This window comes from Neofelis nebulosa, chromosome 5, assembly GCF_028018385.1.
Source record: "Neofelis nebulosa isolate mNeoNeb1 chromosome 5, mNeoNeb1.pri, whole genome shotgun sequence".
Classification (NCBI taxonomy): Eukaryota; Metazoa; Chordata; class Mammalia; order Carnivora; family Felidae; genus Neofelis; species Neofelis nebulosa.
The window spans coordinates 132,907,756-132,935,127 of NC_080786.1; the positions used below are offsets into that span (position 1 = coordinate 132,907,756).

At 35.0% G+C, this 27,372-nt stretch overlaps 1 protein-coding gene and 1 non-coding gene across 2 annotated transcripts in view; one reads left to right on the forward strand and one right to left on the reverse strand.

Moving 5' to 3' along the window:
- Positions 1–27,372, reverse strand: part of LOC131513198 (uncharacterized) — a 434,303-nt gene that overhangs the window by 254,969 nt on the left and 151,962 nt on the right. The window lies entirely within an intron of this gene.
- Positions 17,880–17,983, forward strand: LOC131513260 (U6 spliceosomal RNA). The gene has a single exon (XR_009262491.1). It is a non-coding gene; the product is annotated as a U6 spliceosomal RNA (small nuclear RNA).

Below are 27,372 nucleotides of genomic sequence, written 5' to 3' on the forward strand. Positions count from 1 at the left end.
GCTTCCACAATGAGAAATTAGAAAAAGAAGAGCAAATAATACTCAAAGTAAGCAGAAGAAAGTAAATAAAGAGCATAAGTCAATAAAAGAATAAAGTTACATATACATACGTGTATATATAGAGACAGTGAGACAGGGAAAGAGGATAAAATACAGAGAAAAAGAGAAACAGAGAGGAAATCAATGAAAGTAAAAGCAGGTTATTTGAGAAGATAAATAAAATTGATAAACTTTTGGTCAGATACATATTACCAATATCACAAATAGGAAAAGGATGCTCACTACAGATGCTATAGACAATAAAAGAATAAAGGAATATTATGAAAAGTTACATTACGATTACTTCAATAACTTAGATGAACAAAATTCCTTTAAAAAAAAAAAACTACCAAAGCTCACTCAAGAAGAAATAGACAAATGAATAGCCCTATATCTATTTTAAACTGAATCTGTACTTAATAATTTTCCTGACAAACAAACCCCAGGCAAAGTAAGACCAAAACCAAAGAGATTACCAAACAAACAAAACTACATACTAATGACCCCCATGAACACAGATAAAAAATTCTTAATCTCATTTTAGAAAATGAAATTCAACTATATATAAAAAGGATCATACATAATAGCTAAATGTGATTAATCTCAGGAATGAAAGTTGTATTTAACATTTGAAAATCAAACAATATAATTCACCATAATACAGAATCAAATAGAAGCATCATTTGCTATTCTCAACAGTTGCAAAAAAAAAAAAAAGTTTGACAAAATTTAATATCCATTTATGATTGTAAAACTCAGTAAACTAGAAATAGAAGTTGTGATAGATTGAATAATTGCTTCCAAATCACTGGAACCTGTCAATGTCATTTCATATGGCAAGAGTACTTTGCAGGCAAGATCAGGTCAATGATCTTGAAATGAGATTATCTCGGATTACCTGGGTGAGCCCCAAATGCAATCACAAATGCTAATATAAGAAGGAAGCAGTTTGAAAATTCTACTACAGAAGAAAGAAGGTTTTGTGATGACCTCAGAGAATTAAAGATTCTATGTCACAGGTTTTACAAATGGAGAAAACAAGGAATGGAATTTTAGAAGCTGGAAAAGGCAAGAAAATTGATTCTCGCCTAGAGCCTCTGGACACTGATGATACCTTGGTTTGGGCCCAGTGTAACTGATTTCAGACTTCTGGCCTGAATAACTGTAAGAGAATAAACATGTGTTATGTAAGCCACCAAGTTTATAATAGTATGTTAGAGCAGCCTTAAGAAATTAATACAGAAATGAACTTCTTTAACTTAATAAAGGGCATCTAAGAAAAACCAACAACTAACATCACACCTAATGATGAAAGACTGAATACTTTTCCCTTAAGATTGGGAACAAGACAAGGTTGTTCACTCTTACCATTTCAATGCAACATTATGCTACGGACACTATTCAGTTCAATAAAGGAAGAAAAAAGGTAAAAACTATAATAATAGAAAAAGAAGTAACACTATTGACAGAAGTAGGTTTAGATAGAAAATCCTAGAGAATCTTTAAAACAGCTACTATTATAAGTTTAGCAAAAGCACATGACTCAACCTCAATATTTAAAAATTAAAATATATAGCAAAAAAACCCCAGAAAATGAAACGAAAAAAATACCATATACAAGAGCATCAAACATATTAAATTCTTAGAAATAAACCTAACAAAGATGGAGACTATTTGTATGCTAAAATCTATAGCATATTCACAAAATTAAAGAAGACTACAGGGGTATCTGGGTAGCTCAGTCAGTTAAGTGTCCAACTTTTAAGTTTCAGCTCAGGTCATGATCTCATGGTTCGTGGGTTGGAGCCCCAAGTTGTACTCAGCATGGAGCCTGCTTGGGATTCTCTCCATTCCTCTCTCTCTCTCTCTGCCCCTCACCCCAATAAATACATAAACCTCAAAGAAGATTTATAAAAGTGGAGAGATAGAGCATGCTCAGAAATCAGAAAATTAAACATAAAGTAAAAATTCTTCCCAGACTGACATGTCAAAAAAAAAAAAATTCTTAGGTTGAAGGCAGCACAAAAACAGACTGTGAGCTGGATCTGCACATGGGCTATAGTTCCCAAACTCTTGGTACAGATTCAATGAATCCCAACAAAAATCCCAGCAGGTTTTATTATGGAAATTTATTTGGAAATACAAAAGTCCTAATGTAGCTAAAGTCTGAGAAAGAAGAATAAAATTGAAAGACTTATACTACCTGATTTGAAGACTTATTTTCAATGTCCAATAATCAAGTTACTACAGGATTAGTGTAAAGCTAGATATATACATGATTGGAACTATAAAGGAGGACCTCAAAAACACCCATACATACATGGTTAGTTGAGTTCCACAAAGATGCCAAGGCAATTCCACACAGATAGGATAATCTTTTAACAAATAGTGTTGGAACAATGTAGGTATCCATTTGGACTAAGAAAAAAAGCAACAGTCCCTAGCTTGGCAAAAACATTTAGGAGTAAATCTTGGGTTACATAAAGATTCCTAAATAAAACACAAAAATCATGAACTATAAAAATATCATAAACTACTAGATTTCATCAAAATGTAAAGTCTTTGCTTTTTATAAGACAATGTTAAGGTAATATAAGGACAAGATACAACCAGAGAAAATATATTTGCAAAGCTTATATCTGAAAAAGAGCTCTCATCTAGAACAAGAATCAGCAAAACAAGACCCACTGGCCAACTCTGACCAGTCATTTGTTTTTGTAAATAAAGTTTTACTGACACACAGCCATATTCATCCACTTAGGTCTTATATGTTGTTTTCATGATACAAGGCCAGAGTTGAAATTGTTGCAACAAAAATCACATGGCCCATAAAGCCTAAAATATTCATTCTCTGACCCTTTAAAGAAAATATTTGCCAATCCCTGATCTAAAGAACTTGTGCAGCATACCAAGATAAACTTCCAATTTTCAAAAATGGGAGATTTGAACTTGACTAATGAAGATATATGAATGTAAATAAACATGAAAACCTTAACATCATTAGTGATTAGAAAAATGCAAATTAAAACCATGATGATAAGCCACCATTAAACCACAGAATGGCTAAAATTAAAGATCATTCATGCCAACTAAGCGAGTGGGGAGGGAGCAAATAGAATCCTCAGACATTGCTGGTGGGAATGTCTATCTACTATCACTTTTGATACATTTCTTTAAAAAGCTAAACATACACATGCTATACAACTCAGTCATTCTTCTCCTAAAGAAATAAAGTATGTCCATTCAAAGATATGTTTATGAACATCCATAAGAGTCCAATGTTACAGCCCCAAACCAGAAATGACGCAGATGTCTATCAGCAGCTGGATGAATAAAAACATTGTGGTACATATATTCAATGACCTACTACTCATGAATAAACAGAGTACATGCAACTCAATAATGAGACAAAAAATCCAATTTTCAAAAATGGGAAAATGGATGAGTCTCATAATATTTATGCTGAGTGAAGGAAATGAAAACTAGACAATAAAAAAATACATATATTGTATAATATTTTTATGTAAAATTCTAGAAAATGGAAAATAATCTAAAGTGACAGAAGGCAGATTAGTGGGTACATGGGATGTAGAGACAGAAAATAAAGGAACAATTACAAAGGGGCATGAAGAACTTCTGAGTGAGAGAAATGTTCATTATCTTGACTGCTGTAATGATTTCATGGTTATATACCATCTGACAAAACTCATCAGATTTTACACTTAAAAATGCCACTTTGTTGTACATCAATTTCACCTCAATAAAGCCATACAAAACACGGAAACTTTTCTGGAACAATATTTCCATAGCCACAATTTCTCCATAGATATATTTTTGGAGTGTTACTTGTAAGGGAAAAATAATTATAGTGACATTCAGCCTGACTACTCATATTGTTGTCTGAGAAGCAGCAGTTTTGGCACTTACCAAGAGCTTGTCAGAAACACTGAATTCTTCCAATATCCCAGCCACCACCCCAGAGCTTTTGATCAGAATAAGGTCTCCAGGTGACTTACATGCACATTAACGTTTAAGAAACATGGTTCAAGAGACAACAGCTTTGGTTCAATTGAAAAGTAAAAGTCAATACAAATAGTCCTCATCAGAAATGTAATTTAAAGGATTTCCTTTATCATGCCCTGGGTATTACTAGATAATTCTAAAATACCCTTGGATTCTGATTCCACAGTCCATGTCACTGCATATTTTCGACTGGAGCTGCTACCATTTTTCATACATGTATTTTCCTCTAGTATTCCCCTCCTTTGTATTCTCCCCACACTTACGCATATATGTTCATATTCTCATAGAAAATGTTAAGTGTATGTAATCCCTTTAAATTATATTGGGCTCCCTTGCCTCCATTTCTATCCAGGACTCTTGTGCATTGTGGTCAAGTGGGACAAAAGGTGGTTTCAGAGAATTAGTATCCTGACTTGAGTCAAAATCTCTGAAATGAACTCAGGAAACTGACAAAAATATATGAAGACAAAAAAACTTAACCATGTAAACAACTGCCCATTTAATTCTTTTTAAGTCAACTTACAGTAATATAAGTATGACTCAAAGAGATGAGATGGAAATAAAGATTTGAAGAGAAACTCCTAATACAAAGCAAGTGCACTGATAAAAGAACACACTCTAAGGAAAAGAGTGCTTTACTTTATAGAAGTTTTTGTAGATCTTAGTGTGTTTTCACATTCATTATTTCATGTAATCTTTTCTATAAATCTATGATATAAGAATTCAAGTATGATTATCACCATTTTCCAAACAGTTTTATAATTTATCCAGCATTACTCAGCAGGGGGATTCAAATCCTGTTCTTTCAACTTTCAGCTTACCAACCCATATTGCATGTATAAAATGTCCTTGCAAGAGACACTAAAGATCTCTTTCAAGTTTCACATATAAGCGGTTCAGTTAAAGGCTAAAACAAACACTCTGGGGCATTTGCTCTCATGAGGAGCCAAAATCTGAAGGAGTTTGATATTAAAGTCAAAATTGCCTTTGAGTTACAAAAGTGCATAAACACATCTTTATCTCCAAAACTTCTACGGTCTTTTCACCTAAATGAAATGGCAAGCAGTTTTGTTTTTAAAAAAGAAAAAAAAAAAAAAAAACAAACTTCTGGGTAGGAGGATTTTTTTTAATCTGGAGAGGATTTTTTTTCCCCAGCAAGTAGTTAATTCTAGTGAGTTCCAGATGTCATATTTTGAAAGGCATTGCTCTCAGACTTCTTTCTACTAACTAAAGAAATCCCTCTTTTTTAGGTAAATTTACTATATCTCTACTACTTTTCATTCTGGAGTCAGCCATCTATTGTACCCTTTTTTCTTTTTTTTTTTTCTTTTTCTTAAATGACGGTTCTCCTTGATTTCTTATTAAAGGGCTTTGACAGAAATAGATAAAAATGACACCTAGAAAAGAACACTGCTGCTCCTGGGAGTCATCAACTTTCAAATTTAAACTTGGAAAAGTATCTGAAGCAAGCCAAAATGAGCACAGAGCAAGCACAAAGCAAATGTTCCTTTTTCTTCTTCTCTTTTAGTTTGAGGGAAGGAGATTATTTTGTTTTGTATTGTTTTGTTTCGTTTTTATATTTGGTCAGCTGGCACACTGCACAGTTAATTTGAGGTCCCCCCCCTTTCTCATTTCAGTTACTTCAGATGTGTCCTACATTAGCTTGTCTTGAAATCTTAAAGGGAGTTGGCCTCCATTCCCCAACTGGAACAATAGTTTCTCTCAGTTGACAGTGCCAGCTACATATATTATCTGTCCTGTTCCCAGCAGGAACATTCCAGTGGCTGTTTAGAAAAATTAGTCACATGGATTTTTAGATTGGGGAGTGGGTGGCTAGCTGCAGTTGTCATCTTTAATTTGTGAGAAAATTGAATTGTTTCTCTCTTTTCATGTCTCCCATTTACCTATTTTAGACTTTTGTAGATGCTTCACCTTTCCCTCATGACAGCTGAGAATGAGCCCATCTTTGGAATCCTCTAAGAACTGGGGGCATGTTTAGCCTGTTAATGCTTCTTTCTTGGCCCAATTCCACTTGGGCTAATTACATTCTGTTCAAAAAAAAAAAAAAACTCTGCATTTTCATTTGTAGATGAAAAAGATTGTTTTTCAACCTCCTCTTCTGAGCTTTAAAACTCTACCCTCAAAAGCCCAGCATGGATCCATCCAAAGTTGCCTAAGGACAATTCCCAGAGTGTGGGAGAATCCGAAAGAACACAGCCAGTCTCAGAGGATAAAGTGGCCATCCTTGCACCTACCCCAAAATCAGTATGCAAAGAAAAATATATGGTTATCTGGCTGCAGAAGTTTGCCCTTTGCTTTAAAAGACATACTTCTTTACCAAGGGATAGTGATGACATATTTGAGAATCCACACCAAATACCATCCAAGAGAGACAAGAATTCCCTGGAAACACATTGTCTGTTTCTTTTTTGAAAATGAAAAGCACTGCAAAGTAATCCAAAAAGTCAAATTCCTATAGTTCCTAACCTCATCTTTGATGCTACATGTTGCATGCTCCAAATATGTCTAGCAGGCTACAGACATTCATTGAAATATATACATCTTGCCATGATGTCTCTTTTTTTGCTACAATCTATAAAAAGAGTTCTTCACTTTTATTTCAATTGAATGAAACAATGTGACATTTGCCCTTGTTATTTTAGCTTTATTTCAGAAATTGCTAAAACACTTGTCTCTGCAAGATTTCCTTGATGTTAAGGCACAGGAAATTGCTCTAGGCTCTGCTGACTCAACATTTACACATTTTTCTTCTGATGAAATATTTGTTTGCTTTAAAACCGAATGATGTAATGCAACTAAAACAATATAGAATTATACTAATTATGGTCTAAGTTGACAGATTTAGATGGAATCCTACTTTATGTCTGCTCTTGTAGTATATATAGTCATTATCTATCAAGTATTCACATGTAGATTGGGAATTTTCACACCAACTGTCAAAACTCCAAACCAGCAACTTTAAAAAAAAAAAAAAAGGAAATCTCAAAAGACTTACAGGTTTATTTCATACAGCACCACCAAGAAGGGATCATGAACACATTTATTTTGCTAGTCTTTATGACTACAAAGTTCCCACGATTGTGCACTCGGGAAGGGGAAGAGGATACATCTTTTTTTTTTATTACTAAGTTTTTTAATTTAATTCCAGTATATTTAACATACAGTGTTATATTAGTTTCAGGTGTACAATGTAGTGATTCAACAAGTCTATACATTACTCAGTGCTCATCATGAACCAGGGGGTACATTTTAATTTTAAGATTCATGGGTGGGCTAAAAATAGGTTCGTGGAAGATTTATTGTTGGTTTCACACTTTTACATTTTCTATTACAAGTTTTGTATAAATATAAAATCATGTTTGTTTCTGTCTCATAAATGGCCTTGAGAGATAGCAATGAATCACAATAGAAGTAGATTTTTTTCCACAGATACCAATGATGATAAGGCCTTAGGGAATATAGTTGTAAGTGACAAGGAGGGGAGACTCTGGGAAACCTCCCAATTTTCAGTTAACAATAAGCTTTTCTTACACACAAAAAAATCACAAGTTGCACACACACAAAAATCTTACTAAGCTCAATGAGAAGGTAGAAAAGTGGTAGATGAGCTTCCATTTAAAAGAATGAAAAATACTCTATCTGTGATTATCATGAATCATAGATCATATAGACTGCTCCTAGAAGACAGCCTAATAAGGAAGGGTATTTTTTGCTTGTGTAACAACATAAGCACTTGACTTTGGCAGGTCTGGAATCTATACCTCAGGAAAAAAGGAGCCAAGTTAGGTGTGTTCATAGAAAGGCATTCACAATGAATAAGTGAAGAACTTCTATTTAAGGATGGAAAATTTAGATAACGTTATCTGAAAATGTAAATACATTTTTAAAAGGTAGCTAGAATAAAAAAATAAAGTATGCAGAAAGTCTTAAAATATTGGACTTAGATGTCACTTGATATTTGAAGGGGGCAGGATTAATGAGTCAATAAAAAGAAAAAAATATTTTTTCAAAGTGTATATAGTACATCTGTGATATTCATGACTCCAAGAAGTAGAAAATAGTCTATGCCCTGGATGGATGTGGATTATTACCTTAAGATAATTACAAGCAACAGAAGTTAGTAAAATAGGTTTGTAAATTTTAGTTGTACTCCTGAGCCTTTTATACCTGTATTATAAAGCTCAGTTACCAGGCTCAACATAAATGCCTTAGTTTTATTCTCAAAAAAATATATGGAAAAAAAAAAGATTTGACCTAGGATAGCTTAAATTTTTGTAGAATTCTAGTGCCTTCATCTCTAGGACAAAATTCTAACAATAATGGAAGCACTGAAAAACAATAGTTGAAGGAATACAGAGAAATGGAGCATGCTGAAGAACAGAAATTCCAGAATGCTATGGACCACTGAATCTGTATTGCTTTCTCTTCACCACTGGTCCTTAAGGCATTTATTGAACATGGAAGAATTCCAGATACTTCACAGATATACTTCCTCTTCTATCCAAATTCTAGAATGTCAAGATTTTTCAGTAGTCCTGTCCTACATTTTTTAAGTTTCTAAGAATACATAAAGTGATAGCCAGACTTCTCTTCCTAATATAAAGTGCCAACCTCCCTCTGAGGGACCAGAGTTTATATAAATAGGCTTGAACATTTTCTGTTACTTTCTGAATCCTACTAAAGGTAACAAAACGAATGCCTAGTAAGACTAAAGCTATATAGGCTCCTTAGTGATTCTTTTAGTATTTTGACAAAAGAAAATTTTTTTCTTCTTCTCATACCAGAAAATTTGACACAAAGAACTGATTTTCACCTCAACATGTGATAACAGTGGAAGAAACTGCAAGTTATTTGTTGATCTCCTCAGCTACTTAGTTAGCACACTTTAAAAGGATGCAATTTTGATAGCAGCAACAACCCAAGAGGACAAAAGAAAATGTCATAATGCCAGTGATCTCTGCTGCTAGGGGAACACAAAAATTTAGGATTTAAAGTGCCAAAATGCTTTAACAATGTTATGGTCACCCTATGTTTAATTTTGCTTACTTGCTCAATTTTAACTACATTATTTAGCTGATTCTACACAATAGCAAATGGAAATTTAAACAGTGCCATTTGGGACATACTAAACTATCTTTCATGAGTGATGTAATTATTCCAAATTCTAACTGTACAGCAAAGGATACACTTGCATAAATGTTGGCTTGAATATTTTGGCTTCAATTTCAACTTTTGTAATAGCTGCAGCAAAATTTTCCTATCTAAATGTTTTTAAAGGCAGAATGTCTTCGTAATGAGCAAAGAGTTGGATATTTAGACACTCCCTGGAAGCACAACATAGACAAGTGTCCAGATGCAAGTTTTCTCATTTATATGTAGTAGAGTTTGAATATAACACACCTGCTTAGCTTTGAAAGATGTGGGTATAACTACTCTTGTTAGGGCTCTGTGACTCTACCTGCTTGACATATAGCATCTTGGGCAATTGTGGGAGAATCTATAAAGGAAAGTTGATAAAGAACCCCTGCTTTTCATATGGGTTGATGTGATTCAGCTGTTTCTGGTTTATAAAACCCAAGAGAGATGGGGCGCCTGGGTGGCTGAGTCCATTGAGTGTCCGACTTCGGCTCAGGTCATGATCTCACAGCCTGTGAGTTCAAGCCCCGCATTGGGCTCTGTGCTGATAGCTTGGAGCCTGGAGCCTGCTTCAGATTCTATGTCTCCCTCACTCTCTGCCCCTCCCCCGTTCATGCTCTGTCTCTATCTCAAAAATAAATAAACATTAAAAAAATTAAAAAAAGAAAAACCTAAGAGAGACTGCATTAAGATGAGGATAGAAGATTCATTCTTCTGCATGATAGGGGGGTGAGGGAGAAGGGAAAGTGGGTGACAGGCATTGAGGACAGCACTTGTTGGGATGAGCACTGGGTGTTGTATGGAAACCAATTTGACAAATTATATTAAAAAAAAGATGAGGACAGAAGAATCATGGAGAACTCATATATATACAAGGACTATGGACTGGCAAATCACAAAATTGACGTTTCAGGCAAAGTTGCATCTTGGAAGACTATATAAATGAGAGAGTAAAAGGCAAAGTCAAATGACAACTTCAAACAGAAAAAAACATGAAGAAGAGAAAAAAGTGAATAAAAAATGTATGTAAGGGAAGGTGCTAGCAGTAAGCTTCCCAAAAAGCAGAGGTAGCAAAAACCTAAATCAGAGCAGTCAGAAGCACATGAAAAAGTGGTAAGAAAGCTAAATTAAATTATGATATAAATGAGTTCATGGAATTAGTCACTAATAGTTTTCTTTACACGGAATTGTTGACAGCCTCTGTTCTCCTTCCCACTTTGGCATAACTCCCTGAAGGAAAAAGGATAAAGGGAAAACTAATACTTCCCAATAACATACCACAAGCCTGGCAAAATGCCATACAGACAACATGCTGTGTTGTTCACCCCTCATAATGATGAAAGATGATGGGGTTTTGGGGTGACAGTGGGGTTTGGAAGCTACTGCCGAGAAAGAATTCTTGAAAACATCTTTGGTGCAAATAGGTGTTTTTATTAAAGCACAGGGACAGGACCCATGGGCAGAAACAGCTGCACTGGGGTTGTGACAGGTAACTGATTATATACCCTCAGGTTGGGAGAGGGTTAGGGACAGCATAAGTCTCTAAGACATTTTGGAAGCAAGGTTTCCAAGACCTTGAAGGGCTAGCTGTTGTTCAGAAAACACCACTTATTACCATTTAGTCATGAGACCCTTCAGATGTATGAGACCCTTCAGGGGGCCATAAGCCTAGAGTATAATTGCCAGCATACATCTTGGGGGAGCTAAGATAAAGGAAGTTTCCAAAGGAATTTTTATATATTAAAGTAGACTTATCGGGTGCCTGGGTGGCTCAGTCGGTTGAGTGTCAGACTTCAGCTCAGGTCATGATCTCACAGTCTGTGAGTTCAAGCCCCGTGTTGGGCTCCGTGCTGACAGCTCAGAGCCTGGAGCCTGCTTCAGATTCTGTGTCTCCCTCTCTCTCTGCCCCCTGCCTTGCTCACACTGTCTCTGTCTCTCAAAAAGTGAATAAACATTAAAAAAAAATTAATAAAATAAAGTAGACTTATAAGATCCTGAGGGGTCAGGATAATGTTAAGCCAAGATTCCCTTTTGCCCCTAGCAAAGTGTCATCATTGAGGCAGCTGAGTTCCTAGAAGGAGGCCACTCTGCCTGTTTCAAGGACTTATCGCTGGACTGTAGGCAGTAAGGAAATTTAATTTTTCATTTGCCCTAGTTTCCCACACCACCATGGCAAGCACTTAAACCCCTTTCCTTTGTTCTTGGGTAGCCAGGAGTGTCCAAGAAATATCACATATATTCCACCCAGAGGGGTGGGAAGGACGGTGCTAGCTTGTACTTTGCCCTCAGTTTGCGTTATGCTCCCTCATCAAAAGGTAAGGATGCTTTGGAATGGTCTGTCGAGGTGGAAGATACAATGTACAGAGATTATCAAGAATGTCTATTCCCCATTAGAAGTAAGAAGTAACCGATGATTTACCTGTATACTTCTAATACGATGGGTTTGAAAATCTGTTTCATTCCTGGAGTAGAATTAAGGAAGGGAGTGCAATCTGATCAATCCTACCTTTAGAAATGAAAGCTGAAAACAGAAGTCTAATATGGACTTCAAGATAGCAGGAAAGGAAATGAGTTGGTATCTCTAGAAGAGGCACAAAAACTATGACAAAATAACATTTTTTAAGCTTTCCAATGTTCCTACGGCCTTTTTTATTTGTAATTTCTCGTCTACTTTAATGAAGTGACTAGCTTTAAACCAAAAAAAAAAAAAAAAAAAAAAAGCTTTGTCATTTTAGGTCTAAAATGTCTAAAAATAGATTAATAGCTCAAGAACCTGTGTCTAATTCAATGCAAGTTGGGGAAAGACATCTCCAAAAGCAACCCACAATACCACCAATGGATATTTTAGGTTTTATTTGCTACAATGTGGGAGGAGGGGCAGAAAGAGAGGTAGGGAGGGATGGAGAGAAAGAAGAAGGAAGGGAAGGAGAGAAAGAAAAGCAGACTCCAGGACCAGAAGCAAAAAGAATGGACATGGGGTTTAAGACTTTGTCCAAGATCTGAACAGAACAATCTGCGAACTGTAACCCATGAAGCTGACATCATACCATATTTCTGTTGAGAAAATTTAGGCTCACAGAAGTTTTGTGATCTGCCCAAGGTCACACACCTAGTAAATGATGGAGATGGAATTCAAGAATAGCTGTGATTAACTCCAAAGCCCATAATCATGCTCCTTCATCACAATGACTGGCAGCTAAGAATTTTAAGCCAAGAATGAGAAAATGGAGCCATAAGAAACAAAGAACAATTGGAATATGCAGCAAAAATAGTTACTTAACATACATTAGTGTAATCACTTTAATTGAAAAAGAAAAAGAAAATATTACCGAATTTAATAAAATATTATTGCATATTTATTAGTCTAATGAAGTACAATTTGTGTAAGAGTAAGATGTTGGTGAAATACCTTAATTTACCATGAGAAAAAATTTATATGCATGAAATAAATAATCAAATACTCTTGAGGAATAGGTTGGGAAGAACTAAATTTTGTTGTCACTGAGTGGGGTCTGTATATAGCCCATTTTTATTATATTTGAGCTTTACTGGACGTATTCACTGTAGTTTGGGGAATACAAAAGAACACTGGAATAGGGTTCTGAGCTTTAGCTTGTTATACGATCTATAATAAATCACTTCAAGGAATGTCTGGCCCTGAGTTTTCTAACTTACAAAAATAAGGCACTTGGCTAGATTAGTGGTTATCATATTTTGTTTTTTTATAGAACTCCTTTTTTCCAAATAAATTCTTCAGTTGATCTCAAATAAGTAATGCTGATAAAATTGCAGCATGACAAACACCAAAAAAATAAAGATTTTTTTTCCTTGAGCTCTCAGATTTATGTTTTAGAAAAGGCCTAGCCTTAAAACATGTGGAAAAATGATACCAAAATGAAATATAGTTCAGCATTTCACATATTGTATTCCAAAACATCCTAGTTCTTGGAAGTAGTGTTTTAAAAAGAATTCTCTGGCTAATAATATCATTGAATGATGAACACTGCATCTCCCTTTTGGAGAGTTACAATATGTGTATCATGTCAAGAAATCAGTAAAATTCTGCAGCAAATAAGCTTTCTTATTCATATGCATCAGAAGTGACCTCAGGTCACTTTCGGTTTTTTTCCACCTGTAGTGACTATTCCAAGGAGCGTGCTTTTTAATATGGATTACAAGTTCATGAACTCCAAGAACCCCAGTTTAAATACCTTGGCCTACTTAAGGTTCTGAAATGGTACCTACTATACGTCACCATCCAATGGATATCATTTCCATGAACTTAAAGTTGAATTCTATAAGCACAGAGTTGACTGAGTACAAACCATGACATATGTAAGGTATCTTTTAAAGGAGGAGAGGAGCTGTTGATGATACAAAGGATATTCAAAGCTCTTCAAGGAGAACAAATCTTAAGATCAGAAGAGAAAAAAATCTAAAAAAAGAAGTGCTAAAGTCTCAGAAGCTGCCACACCTCCACTCTGCTCCTCCCCTAGACCTGGTCATTCGCACTGCACTGTCCTTCTCAGCTTTTATTCTAGAGCCCGTAATAAGAGCTTCTCTCATCCCATAGCCAGTGCCTTTGTTGAAGCTCCAGCATGGCCTACCACCGAAACATGGATTGATGTTCTTTAAAATCTAAAATCACCCTAAAATCACTAAGTGAAAGGAGCCGGGTGATGTCACATAGAAAAGATTGCTATTGCCTTATTTCTACAAATGGCAAATAAATAATGAGAAAGAACACTAGTGTGTTTTAGAAATGGACAACAAAGAAAAAAACACTATTTTTCTTCTGTATTAAACCATGATGAACAGAAACTACTTCTAAGCCATGGATGGATCTGTGAAAGAAAGTATGTGAAAAATGAAATATATCTATATATATCTATATATAGATATATGTATATATATATACATATATCTATATATATCTATATACAGATATATGTATATAGATATACATATATCTATATACAGATATATGTATATATATATACATATATCTATATATAGATATATGTATATCTATATATATATATCTATATATAGATATATATATATATATATATAGAGAGAGAGAGAGAGAGAGAGAGAGAAAGGAAGGAAGGGAGGGAGGAGACAAGGGAAGGGAAGGGAAGGAAAAGGGAAGGGAAGGGAAGAAATTAAAGTCAGAATCCAGTGCCAAAGAGTGAGTTTTCTCCCCAACATTTCAGCTGCTTAAATTACTAAACTGGCTCTGGTGGTACCCATAACAATTAATTTAGAAAGATTTCCCCTTCTTCTTGCTAAAAGATAGGAGTGTTTTGGGGAGACTTCTGTAATTCCATCACAGTAAAAGATGATGCACTATTGCCATCCCAAATTGAAAATGTATATTTTTGCATAGGGATATTTTAGTATGCAGTGTTAAATTTCATAGCATTATTGACACAATACTTTTGGTATACACTGTGATTGGTGAGCTAGCCTTGGGACTGAAACTCCAGCCGTGATGATTCCTGCTCTTTTGGAACATTACCTGTTCATGAAGTGGAGATTGCACTTATTTTCAGGAAAGAAAAGTACTGATATTTCTCTAATCCAGAATAGTTTAAATATAGGAAATGTTCCAAAGGATAGCAATCAAAATGATGAATGAGCTAGATCGTTTTACTCATGTGGAAATACAAATGAAGTATAAATTACCCGAGACAAATTTGCTAAGAAAAATAATGGGGGAAATTGTGTGATGGTCTGCAGAATATGAAAGGCACAGACCTCAAGGCTAGAGAAATAACTTGGTATGATTCAAGGGTCAGTAGTATGGATAATGAGAATGTTCAGAGTAAAACAGAAGCTCCCTCCCCTATTGAAAAAGTAGCAGAGAAACAACACTAATTGGAATGTGGTCTAGGGATCCAAAGCAGGTAAAGCCTTAAGAATAAACTCTAATACAATATTAATACTCATGTATAAATAAAACCAGATAAAACCACATAATTAGAGATCCAACAATAATTCCCCCAGATTATCTAGATATGTCATTTGACCCATCAGGGTCATCTTCTTTCATAAATATTGGACTCAACCAATTTGTTACCAGCTTCCCACCACTGGAAAAGCCATTGGAAACATCAACGTTTAGGTGGCAAGTTGCTTGTGCTTTTCTCTGGGCATCTAAAAAATCAGTAGATGCATGATACACAATTTAAAAATCACAATTAGTTTCTTCCCAGTGACAAATAAATAGCAACCCCACATATCCTTAACAATCTCCAACACTGCCCAATAGAAATATAATGTAAACAACACACATAATTTTCAATCTCCAAGTAGATATGTTAAACAAAAGAAATAGGTACAATTCATTTATTAATACATTTTATTTAACCCAATATATAAAAAATATAGTTTTATCTTGTGGCGCTAACCACATTTCAATGCTAAGTAAGAACATGTGGTCAGTATACCATATCATATAGCACAAAAACTAAGAGCAAAGTAGAGGTTTAAGACAAGAAAAATTTGTACATGGGTCAATGAAGAGATATTCCTTCTGACACATGGTAATGAACATTATCATTGTATTGAACACTCTATAGGTAACTTCCCTGCAAAGGGGAAGGACAGACAGTAGGCACTGTGTGTAGTGAAGTGAGAATATCATCAAAATAAGAATTAACTTGTTTATGTGATTTGGAGATGGGTTAATTTTAAAATGAAATTTTTTTCTTTATATCCTCCTAAGCAATCAATCAAAAATATATCAAAACATAATTTAAAAATTTTTCACAACTGGCACCTGCAATGATGTTAAGATGCTGTGACAAGAAAATAAAATGTTACTATGAATATTATAAATAAAATTGTCAAGGATAGCACTCATATTAAGCACTTAAAAACATTTATAGGACAGTTGAAGATACCTAGATTTAGAATGCCAGTTGCAGATCATCATTCAGAATTATACCAACAATTTCTTTATTTAATAAAAATGTATTTAGTATTTATTCTATTCCAAAAGTCTCTCTAGGCTCTGTGGATACCACAAAAGCAAAAACAGGTAAAATCCATGATCTTCAGGAGCAAATATTCTAGGATAGATACATAAATTCATTTCTCTACCAAAGTTTTATTAAACTGTTTTTAAAGAACTTCCTTCTTCTATTACCAACTAATTCAACCTAGAATTTGTTCTCTTAAGGGAACGTGTTCATTGATTGTCAGACCCAAGAGCTGGAACCTGTTTATTTATCATCCACTGCAGTACATAGCTGAGTGCCTTACATATTACTTAATAACGGTACTGAATTGAATTAATTGAATCAAATTGAAATAAATCAAATTTAATTTAATTGGAAGGAATAAAATAGGTGTTATTGTACTGCTACAAATCCTAACTCAAAAACCAGGAATATCTTCATTAAAAATCAATACCTAAACTGGGGTGCCTGGGTGGCTCAGTCAGCTAGGTGTCTGACTTTGGCTCAGGTCATGATCTCATGGTTCATGGTTTCAAGCCCCACATCTGGCTCTGTGCTGACAGCTCAGAGCCTGGAGCCTGCTTCAGATTCTGTATCTCCCTCTTTCTCTGCCCCTCCCCTCCTTGCACTCTGTCTCTTCTCTGTCTCTCTTTCTCAAAAATAAAATAAACATTAAAAAAAATGTTTTTAATTAATACCAAAACCAAATGAAAACATTAATTACAAGAAAGGAAAACTACAGACCAGTATTTCTCATAAACATAGATGGAAGAATCCTCAACAGAGTATTATCAAATCCAACAATATATAAAAAGAATTATATACCATGACTAAGTGGGATTTATTCCAGGTATATAAGACAGGTTCAACAAATATTAATCAATTATTGTAATCAATCATATAAACAGACTAATGAAGAAAATTTACATGATCATATCAATTGATATTAAAAATATATATTTGACACATCCTAACATCTAACACTAATCCATGATAAAAACTCTCAGGAAACTAAGAATGAAGAGGAACTTCCTCAACTTGATAAAGAATGTATATAAGGGGGGGGGTGCCTGGGTGGCTCAGTTGGTTAAGCGTCCGACTTCGGCTCAGGACATTATCTCATGGTCTGTGAGTTCGAGCCCCGCGTCGGGCTCTGTGCTGACAGCTCAGAGCCTGGAGCCTGCTTTGGATTCCGTGTCTCCCCCCTCTCTCTGCCCCTACCATGCTCATTCTCTGTCTCTCTCTGTTTCTAAATAATAAATAAATGTTAAAAAAAATTTTAATAAAAAATAACTTCTATAAAGAACCCACATTTAAAATCACACTCAATGGTGGGAAACTAGAGGCTTACCACTAAGACTGAAAACAAGGAAAGGATATTCCCTCTCATAACTCCTATTCAACATTACACTATAAATCCTAACACATTAAGACAAAAAAAAATAATAAAATGCATACAGTCTTTGAAGTAAGAAATAAAATTGTCCTTGTCTAGAGATGGCATGATTGTCTATGTAGAAAATCACAAAGAATCAACAAAAAATTCCTGGAATAAATAAGTGATCATCGCAGAAGTGCAGAATAGAAGGTTAAGATACAGAAGCAACTGCTTTCCTCTATACTGATGATGAAAAAAATGAAATTTGAACTTTAAAACACAATATTATTTACATTGGCACCAAAAACAATGTAATAGTGCTCACTTCAATGGCACACATACAAAAGTTGGAATAATACAGAGATTAGCATGGCCCCTGTGCAAGGATGACACACAAATTTTCAAAGTATTCCATATAAAAAAGGAAAAAGAAAATAATGTAATATTCAGATATAAATCTAACAAAATATGTACAGCATTTATATGAGAAAAGCAGAATATTATTCAAGGATACAAAGAGATGATCTATTAAGCCATAAAGGATGTGAAGGAACCTTAAATGCATATTGTAAGTGAATGAAGTTAGCCCACATGATGCTACATAGTACATGATTCCAATTACATACATTCTGGAAAAGATAAAACTAGAGTGACAGATAAATAATCAATGGTTTCTAGGGCTCAGGGGTGAAAGGAATGAATGGTAAAGCACAGAGGTCAATTTTTTTTAATTTAATTTAAAAAATAGCTGATAAAGGTTAAAGTGACATAGGAGCCAACTAAAAGATCCCCAAAGGTCAAAGCTGGAACAATTGGGGCAATAAAATAAAGTAGTATTGGATTGCAACTCGAAGGTTAAAGTAAGTATCCATGAGTCCATACTGATATAAACAAATGATTAAATAAATTAACAAATGAGACAGAAGAGACAAATCTCAGAAGAATTCCACATAAATTATTTAGATACTCCATCCTAAAGGCAGAGAACAACTCCCCATCCTTAAGTGCAGGCTGTACATGGTGACTTCCTTCCAAGTATGAAAATAGGAGGGAGAAGGCTGCCTGTGTAGCTCAGTTGGTTAAGCATCTGACTCTTGGTTTTGAATCAGGTCATAATCTCATGGTTCATGGGTTTGAGTCCCACATTGGGCTCTGCACTTAGAGTGTGGAGCCTGCTTGGGATTCTCTCTCTCTCTCTCTCTCTCTCTCTCTCTCTCTGCCTCTCACCTACCCATGTGCTCTCTCTCTCACACAAAATAAACATTTTTTTTAAAAAAAAAAAGAAAGAAAATAGGGAGAAAGTAACAGTAACAAAATCTGGAAAACATTACTTCTGCCTATTGACCAAGGTCAACATCAATGGTCACAAATCATGTAGATTGTATGTGCCCTTGATAAGATATGATAAAAATGACACACTTTACTTTTATGATCTTCCTTCCTTAAACCCATAACTCCAGTCTAATGCATGAGAAAAACATCCGATTCCAGTAGATGTTCACCCTACAATACATTTGCTGAGTACTCCCCAAAATTTCAAGGTCATCAAAAACAAGGAAAATCTCAGAAATTATCAAAACCTAGAGGAGATTAAGGAGACAGGATCCCAGAACAGAAAGGAGGAATGAGGTGAAGGCTAAGGAAGTCTGAATAAATTATGGACTCCAGTTAATAATAATGTACCAATATTCGTTCATTAATTTTAACAAATAGATTATGCTGATGTAAGATATTAACCATAGGGGAAACTGTGTGTGGGGTTGGGTGTGGGAGAAGGATGTATGGGAACCCTCTGTACTATCCATTAAATCTTTCTGTAAATCTAAAACCTTTCTAAAAATAATCTATTAATTAAAAATTAATATTCTGACTAACCCATTGGCACATACTTTAATATAAGTAAGATTAATTTTGGAACGTAACTGATAACCAGACCATGGACCTTGGCAATGCCCACTACAGTGTAGTGCTAAGAAGATTTAGTCTGAAGAAACTTGTCATCCTTACTCATTTATTACAAAAATTAAAATGCTATAATTATCTATGAAACCATTTCTTATCAGAATATAAACAATAGTTACCCTTGAACAACACAAGTTTGAAATGCATTGATCCACCTATGTGGATTTTTCTTTGATAAATACAATACCATAAATACATTTTCTCTGATGATTTTCTTAACATTTTCTTTTCTCTAGCTTACTTTATTGAAAAAATACAGTATATAATATATGTAACATGCAAAATATGTGTTAATAGACTTTATGTTATCAATAAGGCTTCCAGTCAACAGTAGGCTATTAATAGTTAAGTTTGGGGGGCAAAGTTATATGCAGATTTTAAACTGTGTGGGGCTTGACACCTCTAACCCTCGTGTTGTTCAAGGGTCAACTATACTCAAGTTTCCTCCATAGTCTTGCAACCTAATCTAGCCACTTTCCTACTAACTCTTTATTCCCATTCACAGCTAATCTTAATCCACAGTTATATTCACTGTTTCTACCTCTTTATTTTCCACTTCTCATTCATAGTAATTTGGTTCTGCCCCAATTACTCCTCCAAAGTCAATAATGGTCTACCTCAACCAGTAGGCACGCACCTATTATTTTACTTCATTTCTTGGAAGTATCTGACACATTATCTATTCCTCCCTTTTTAAAACACTTTCTTCCTTTTCATTCATCACATTTCATTTTGCTGGTTTTCTTCCCGCCTTTCTTGCCTCTTCTTGGTGTGTGTGTGTGTGTGTGTGTGTGTGTGTGTGTGTATGTGAGAGAGAGAGAGAGAGAGAGAGAGAGAGAGAGAGAGAGAGAGAGATTCTTATCCTGTCCTTAAATGTTATTGTCCTTAAAGTTCAGTTAAGCAAATTCTTTTCATTGTATGTTACTCTCACTGTGTGATTACCTTAACTTCTATAGGCTTTACTAGCTACTATCTGTTGTCTAGGGCTCTCTCCTGAGCTTGGAGATACTATCCTACTTAATTGGTATTTCCACTTTGCAGCGCCACTCACATATACAAGTCAAAAAGTCCCAGAATTATCTACCATGTCCTCTTCCCCTAACTCCTTATACTCTATATTCTCTCAGTACATGGTATCACCATTGTCTACTCAAGACAACAGTCATTAGAATCAATTTAACCCTCACCTCCAATATTAAGGCATTCCTTAATTCTCAGCATACCTCCTAAAAAACCTTCGCAAATTCATCAACTTCTATCCATCCATAGAACTACCATCCTACTTCAAACCATCATTATCTCTTACCTAGATTTCTAAAATAGCCCCTTCTAGGTCCCCACATCTCCATGCCTTCTCCCTGCAGTTGTTCTCTATTCTATCTCATCATTACTAATTCAAGACATTTTAATGATTCCCTTTTGTTATTAGTTTGAGATCCAAATGATTTAATTTTGCCTATAGGGTCTTTCCTAATTAGGGTCCCACTTAATATTCCAGTCTACTTTCCTGCTTCTTTCCCTACTTCCCTAGTTCCACCTCACACCATGCAAACTGCGTTCAGTTCCTCAAATGTCTATGCAGCTTTCTCTGAATGCAACATTACCCTAGCCCACTCTCACTGTCACCTACTCTAACCTCAGAGTTCACTTTAAATAGTCCTTTCAAGAAGCTTTCTCTGAATCCTCAGAGATAGTTGCCTCTCCTACATATTGCCAAAGAACCTTTTTCTTCTGCTCTCAAAACCCTTGACACACACACACACACACACACACACACACACACACAGATAATTTTAAATATCTTCAATATTTATCCATATTGCTAATTAAACTCCAAGCTCTCCAAAGGTAATAAGAATATCGATATTATTTATTTTTTTTTAATTTTTTTTCAACGTTTTTTATTTATTCTTGGGACAGAGAGAGACAGAGCATGAACGGGGAAGGGGCAGAGAGAGAGGGAGACACAGAATCGGAAACAGGCTCCAGGCTCTGAGCCATCAGCCCAGAGCCTGACGCGGGGCTCGAACTCACGGACCGCGAGATCGTGACCTGGCTGAAGTCGGACGCTTAACCGACTGCGCCACCCAGGCGCCCCTCGATATTATTTATTAACTCTTCCCCAAAATATCTGAGACAATGACTGATGGTCAGACAATATTTGATACATTGACTGAGTGATGAAAATATAAATGGATGGTTGCAATAACTCAAAAAAAAAAAAAAACCTGAAAAGTAGATAATCTATTTAAACTTAGAATTTAAAAAAAAAGAAAAGAAAAAGAAAAACACTTCTCTGGAATGAGTTACAGCTTGCCTGGAGCTTTTGATTCTAATACATTTTCTTAGAAATAGACTTGGTTTCTATGTGTATGAAAAATTCATAAAGAATACCCACTGTATCCCAGGTTTAAAGTAAGGATTTCCAAGAGAGTATTATTGCATTAGGTTGCAATAGTCACGTTAATCACCTAATACCATGTTTGAACTACACATGAATGGACAGGACCAAAATTCCAAGACATCAAAGGATTCAAGTTTGATAATAATAGTTTGGAAGCAGTCAGAGAAGAGTTAAGGAAGGAACTGTCAGCAACTGAAGGATAACAGTGGGTATTAACAAGTACATATCACAGGGCCATGACTGCAAATTCAATATTGGATGTATAAATAGCAATACAAGCCAGAATGAACCCCTGGCTCAAGCAGCCTTTAGACTTGACAACTGGGCAGTTTAGGAAGATTTCAAAGCTTCACAGAACAGACACAGAATAGATGACAACATTTTGAGTATTAGTAGCAGCAAAGTATATAGAATAATAAGGATGAGATAAAGATATTCTGTCATGTCTATGTACAGGAGAGGATACAAAAACAAAAACAGGTAGTGAAAAATTTATAGAGTCAAAAATACATATAATATTTTCTCCAAATTAGCTTTTATTCATTTAAAAGCAACAATGACCAAATAGTTTCAAAATGTTTTAATTTTTCTTTTCATTATACTTAAATTAAAATCCTACAGGGGCGCCTGGGTGGCTCAGTTGGTTAAGCATCCGACTTTGGCTCAGGTTATGATCTTGCGGTTTGTGGGTTCACGCCCTGCAATGGGCTCTGTGCTGACAGCTCAGAGCCTGAAGACTGCTTCAATTTCTGTGACTCCTCTCTCTGTCCCTCCCCCACTCACATTCTGTCTCTGTCTCTCAAAAAATAAACATTAAAAATAATTTTTTTAATCCTACATAAAAAATTAATAAATATTTTTCTTTTAAAATGTCTAATTGCCATGTCTTATGTTACAAAGAAACAGGCATCAAATGACATTAATGATAAAGTCTGTTAACAGAATTAAAGTAACAGAGTTTCTCTTGACTTCTCTACAGTTTGTATTACTTATTATTGACTTTTTTGTAAATGAAGATACTCTCAAAGAAGGAATGGTTGTTTTTATATCATCAATTCTGAAAATTCTACTATTACGTCTTCCTTCACTGATGTCATCTCCACTCAGGTTATTCACAAAGTAGTTGGGTTAGGAAACAACAACACTTAGATTTTGTCTCAAATGTTTTAGAGAAACTAGCTCTAAGGATCCAAATCACCAGGCTGTTGCAAATCCCCTACTCTTCTCTTTTGACCTACCACATGTTCAACATCATCAAAAACCTTTTGAGCCCAGAAGTATGATCCAGGTTTCCTTTTTTATCTCCCATGTGTTGCATCAAAAAATACTTGTTTGGTAAATGAGTGAACAAGGAGTAAGAGAAATAAGTCCCTAATCTTTTGCTCACCTTGTGCCAGGTATTCGGCCTAGATGAAAAGAGTGGATTAGAATGTACTTGACCATCTATCTTCATACATAGTATCAAGCTATTGAACCTCTAATTTATGAAAGGTGTGAGATAACTTGGCATATCGCTTTGTTTTAATTCTTTTGTTGATTTACTTCTAGGAGTTCCACATTTTCTCATTATCTTTCTTTTCCTGCAACCATTTGTGCATATAATTGCTTTTAAACCATGAAGTTGCTGTAACAAATAGTGCTGTCTTTAATAAAGAAAACAGTAGTTGACAGATTAATGACATTAAATTATTTAATAACCCCCTATCTTTAAATAAATTATAAGAGGCACAGTTCATTTGTTTATTTTTGGTCCTCAGACTTTGTATAGGCAGTTAATACATAGGAAGGAATTACAGCAAACTCATTTCTGCCTCAGGAACTAGAGGTGAGCTCTTCTCCTAGCGATGAATATCTATTTGAATTTCTATACGGAGTCAAGTGCCAATTACAATAAAACAATCTAAGCGTCTTTAAAATCTAAAGGCCCATTCACTGGATAAGTTGGACTCCAAAATTTATGGAAATGGTGATTTCATAGAAGCTTGCACTAACTTGTCCCCTTGCCTAATGTGCCCATTGAACTAAACTACACAAATGCAAGATTTTATGGGAAAAATTATATTAGCTAGCCATAGGTGGAAACATCTACGTTTTCAGCTGGTTCCTCTTAAATAAAGAACAGTCATGAAATAAAACCTATAATTATGTTTATTCCTCCAAAGACTAACCATCCTTAACTTTAGAAAACAGGCCTACCTGTTCATTTAAATTTATAAAAAAATGAGAATTCACTCCTTTAAGTCTCAAATTCAATTAAATTTAAATCTTTGAACTTTTTTTGAGTCTTGGGCTTTTTTTCTGTAGTTTGTTTAACTTAATATTTTCTGGAGGTGGGGTTTTTCTGTTTACTTGTTTGATTTTGTTACTCAATACAAATACACTCCATCTAATTTCCTTTCCATATTTCCATTGGCTTTGTAAAATAACCTGAAGTGTGTGCATAGACTTGAATGGAACACATTATAGAAATACATAAGTTTTTAGTGAGAAATTTTTTTAAGTATGTATTTTTTAAAATTTGTAGATAAGTTTTAGAAATTACTTATTCTTGGTTTATGGATATAATACCTAGTTTCCTAAAATATATTTAGCTATCCAATTATGCTCTGTTTATATCAGTTGTGACATTCACTGTCATTTTATAACATAATTTTTTAAATTTCAGCACATAAAGATGTGCCCCACTAAGTATATCTATTCAAATTTGGATACTATGACAATAAGTACTATGATTGCTACAACCATAGGAAAAACGTAGAGTCCCACACTTGTTTTCCTTACGTTTCTACATGGTGGTAGCTAAGTGTTCCTCGTTCAACTATGAGTGTTCAACACTGGCAGACTTGAATAAAAATTTAAAAGTATTATTTTTAAAAATGTATTTTTCTAATTTGGAGGGAAAAAAAGAAAAAGAAGAAAGAAAAATATGTATTTTCTGAGCATGCTTTAAAGAAACGAATCCCTTGGATAAACTTTATTACTGACTCACAACATTTATTTTTTAATACATTTTGTGTGGATTGCATTCCACATTTTACACAATCAGCTCAGGCCTGAAGTCAAAGTTCCCATGGCTGTTTATGTCTGAGTGGGCACTGAGTGGTCATTGATTTTCTTTCTCTATATATAGTCCTCCCCTACACCCCCGTCTAATCTCCTCTTCTTACAGGACACAAATTGTACTGGATTAGGGCCCACCCTAATGGCTTCAGTTTAATTTAATTACCTTTGTAAAGGTCCTATCTCCAAATAGCGTCATAATGTGAAGTACTGGGGGGACTTCAACGCGAATTTTTGGAGAACACGATCAAACCCATAACTACCACAAAATTCTAATCACCCAAAACTCAAAGTCCTTTTGACTCCTTTCTTTTTTTTTCCTCTTTCCATCCAAATACATTTTCTGTAAATGCTACTGTGACACTTTTCCCTACTCTCTATATCAACTCTAATGGAGATTTCTTATCTATACTATCACTATATCATGCTAACAAACTCACCAATACTGTCTACACATTTGCCGCGGTAACTGTCTTTCTAAAACTAAGCAGTAATAATGCTACATCAACTCAAAAACCTATGGTGACTCCTAAGTTACTGCCTAACAATTGCCTAATAATAACTTAGACTGCTTTTTAAAGGTGTCCTCTGACTGCCTTTCAAGGCCTGTCTTGATCTCCTTCCAAAGAGGTCTCCACTATTATGCCCCATGATTTCTCTGTGGAATCTTTAATTTCTAGAACAGTGTATTTTATATTGTGAGGGGAAAAAAACAGTATTAGTGAATTATAAAGCTAATTTTAACAATAATTTTAGAAACCAAAGAATAGGATGGAATAGAATGGAATGTATCAGAATATATCAGAATAATATTTTAGAAAGTATCTGAACATTCATACATGCTATGAAGTTCAGACTTTTTTTCTTCCCCACCAAGTTATTCCTTAAGAATCTCCTGAGTTCTTTATTTTATGCCTCTCTTTGAATATTTTCAAGATACCATTACTTTATACACAAAATATAAATTATACTTATTTCCCCAAGCAGTAATTGAATTCCATGCACATAAGTCCCTGTTTTCTGAAAGTTTTCCTCTGCCTCCTGACTGACACGTAGGTTCAGAACCTACAAGTGTGCCACATGGCCCTTGTGCACAGCAGCATGACAGCAGTAAAAGCATTAAAGCACACCATATTTCTCAGCATTTATTAGATTTCAAAACCTCCTAAACAGCCACCACTGAGCAATTTTTAATTTAACACTGAATGGACTTCAGCTATTAGTCATGTAAAGTGTTGCTATAGGTGCTTAAAAAGATTTGTGTCGGTTAATGATCAACAGAGCCAGAGCACTACAAACCAACACAAAATGAAGACCTAAGAGTGAAAGCAAAAGTGAAATCTGACTGTTACAGCAACAGAGTTAGGGGGTTGGGAGGCCCTTCTTTGGTAGGATAATGTAAGGACATAATAAAATATCAGGTTCCAGAGAGAGGAGCATCATGAAAATCAGCAAGTTATTCCTGATAGGTTTTATTTTGTAAAGGAAATACAAAAATAAAGCAACTCCATATAATTAAAAATAATTATAAATACTTGTATCTATTCACTGATGTTGCAAAGAAGCCTTTATTCTAACTGAGTTCGGTCATCTCTCCTGGGAGTCCTTGCTCTATATTTGTGCTTGAAAGAAAACATACAGACCACAAAGAAATGAAGAGGGTATACCTCAAATTACAGAAAAATATATATTTTAAATTGTGTTCCTCATTGTCAACATAATTACAAGACTAATGCCTTGTTTGTTATTTCTATTTACTTTAAACATGTCTCTAAGATCTTATTTCCATTTCCACTGTGGATCAGTGGTTCTCAAATGCATAAGAATCACCTACAGAGTTTGTCATCCAGGCAATCCAAGACTTTGCCCCAGCCTTGGACTAAGGGAGTTCTATGTTTTAGAGTGCCATCCTTGAAATTTCCCAAGTCTCCCTCCTGTGCATGGGATTGTAGTGCTTTTTAAGAGGGCACCTGAGCCTGAAATCCTCTTGGGAGTACTTTCCAAGCTTCTAAACAGCGGGGTAGACCAGATGTCATAAGGAGTTCTAGGGTTTGTTGCCTATAGACTTGGCACTAGGCCCCATCCAGGTGATAGTTCCAGAAGTGCAGCATGGAAAGTGGATCACCAGAGTGGTAAGGTTGTGTTATTTTTGTTGTTGTTGTTGTTGTTGTTGTTGTTGTTGTTGTTTGCATAATTGTATGAAATTGGACAGACATAATAATGCTGGCACACGGAGTTTGAGTGACCATCACTCACTGGAAGATAAGTTGATCCACGATTACACAATTAAATTCCAAATGGCACATATAACATGACCAGAAAACAAGTAACCATTTACAGTTTGCTGAATTCTCTGGGAAAGATTTGCATTTGTGGTCATCATC